This window comes from Gavialis gangeticus, unplaced genomic scaffold (genome assembly GCF_001723915.1).
Source record: "Gavialis gangeticus isolate Ggan-Ray unplaced genomic scaffold, GavGan_comp1, whole genome shotgun sequence".
NCBI lineage: Eukaryota > Metazoa > Chordata > Crocodylia > Gavialidae > Gavialis > Gavialis gangeticus.
In genome coordinates, this window is record NW_017729034.1 from 57,518,907 (window position 1) to 57,521,299 (window position 2,393).

The 2,393-nt window shown below is 42.3% G+C and overlaps 1 protein-coding gene across 1 annotated transcript in view; it reads right to left on the bottom strand.

Annotated features, from left to right (window-relative positions):
* The window catches only part of PGBD5 (piggyBac transposable element derived 5), a 148,905-nt gene that overhangs the window by 145,747 nt on the left and 765 nt on the right, over positions 1 to 2,393 (bottom strand). The window lies entirely within an intron of this gene.

Consider the following 2,393-nt stretch of genomic DNA (forward strand, 5'->3'; position numbering starts at 1 on the left):
TTCAGTAGGGATGTTCTCCTGAGGGTTAGAAGTCTGAGACCTGTGGCCAGAACTATGGGAGAAAAGGTTATACATAACATCATTTTAACTATACCATAGACAAGACCTTAACATTATTGCTACCATGAGGAGAGACATACAGAGAACATACACGCGAAAATACTGCAGTGGGAGGAGGGTTGTTTGTTCTGGTTTCTTTTGGGGTTTTTTTTTTGTTTTTGTTTAATCTCAGGGTTATTAAATTTGGAACCTTTCTGGCTTATGACTCATGCATACTAAAACACTCTACCAAGCAAGCTTTTGCCAAACCAAATTACTATTTTAGATATGGTCTGCAGTTCATACCATCGTCATCATCATCAACAGATTAAGAGGCAGCTGCAATCTCTTGCAATCTATTGCTAAGAAACCTTCTCCACATTACCAACTCTTTCTCCAGAGATTTCTGCATCTATTTCTGTCTCCCACAAATCAGACAGCCTCCTTTATTTCTAGGGAAGTCTGAATTCATGAGCTAACAGGTCATCAACTTAATTTCCTTTTTTGAAACACTAATGAAACACTGATTCCATTTCCATTTATGCTAAAGGCAGAGCACTGCTTTAAGATTGTTATATATATAGCAATCTTTAAAGTAGTTCTCTGCCTTTAGCATAAATGGGGATGGGATTAGTGTTTCATTGCTTCTTTGAAAAAAAGAAAATGAAGTTGCTGACCTGTTAGCTCATGATTTTAGACACACACACAAATATTTTATTTTTATATAAAGTCATTTGAACGAGATACATGATATATATAAAATAAATTAACATTTAACTTCTTTGCTTTAGCTAACAATTTCAACCTTCATTTAATCCATGAAACTTATAGTTCAAATACTTAATGTGGATAGGTTTAGGAAGGAGAGACATCCAAAAGGGCCTTTTTGGATACCTCTTTAGAGAGCCAAAGCAGTTTTGCATCAGTACACAAATGCTTAATATTGCATGGAATCTAGGCATTTTAAGGGTCGCTTTGAATGGCAGCCCTTTTACAGGTCAGTCAAAAATATAATGTTATTGTAGTGTAGTACTAAGGATTTAACTTCTCTTGGGTTCTTTTTAGTGCCAGCCCCACCAAAATACCGCTTCTTCCAGTTCTGTTTTAAACCACTGTGGTGCACTGCGTGTGCTGAAGTGCACTTGGTGTATCTCATGCATCTTCATTTAGCTGTTATCAGCAATGTTAATTAAGCCTCACAAGATTCCAAGAGAAATCAGGAATCAGAAGCCAGAGGAGCAGCATTTAGCAAAATGCAAGATTGGGCAAGGCATCAGTTTAGAAGCACATGGTAAGCTCTCGATTAGTATGCCTTGTAAGCATACGTAAGAGTTTTATTTCATGGTTGAGCTAGTCCCAGCCTGTGATATTTCATCCTGCATAACCTTTTCTTGGGCTACAAACACAACACGATGGTTCAATACTGTTGACCGATAGGTTGTCACAGCTCCTTATAAACCATTGTGATGTGACATGTCACGCACACAGGTCTATTAAAAGCTCCACACAATACATTGCTTATAATACATCAAATCAGTTCCCAGATCTCTCAGGATTTACTTTGCCAAAGGCTTGTGTAATGCTGCCTGGGACTGAGGAGGGGTTTGTGAGCACCAGGGATCCACACCTGGCTCCCAGGTCTGCTACCGACTTCCTTCATGACCTGAGGCAGGTTGCTTTGTTGCTCTGTGCCACCCCCTGCCCTTCTACACAGCAGCACGCGGTCTTTGTTATTCCCCACACTACTAGCATCCTGAAAGGCAGTGGCTGAGCAGGGCTTCTAGCTTCCAAAGCAACACAGAGTAGCATAAGGTGGCCTGTGGCTCTGAGGAGCAGAACAGAAGACAGAAGGAGGGGAGGGGGGTCTCTCCCCACCTCTCCTCCCCTCTTATTACACACACCATTTCATTTCAGTCATGGCACCTGGGCCCAGGGATTGCATCCATCCATCCATCAGTACAGGCTGGGACCCAACTAGGACCACAGATCCAGAGCCCTGAGAAAGTCTGTGTCTTGTGTCTGTGTTCACATGTCTGAATGTCTTGTCTGCTGTGCGTCTGTGCGTCTCATGTCAGTCATACGTGTCTGTCTTATGTCTATGTCTCACTCTGCATATCATGTATGTCTGCATCCATGTATCTTGTGTTCGTGTGTCTGTCATATCTATGCTGGGGGTGGGGAACATGCATCTCACATCCACATCTCAACATGCCCGCATGTCTCATGTTGGTCGTATGTGTCTGTCTCATGTCTGCATGTCCCGTACTCACACCCTCCTGTCCTGTCCATGTGTCATGTATGTCTGTGCCCATGCATCTTGCATCCACATGTCTGCCATATCTGTGTGTGTGGGG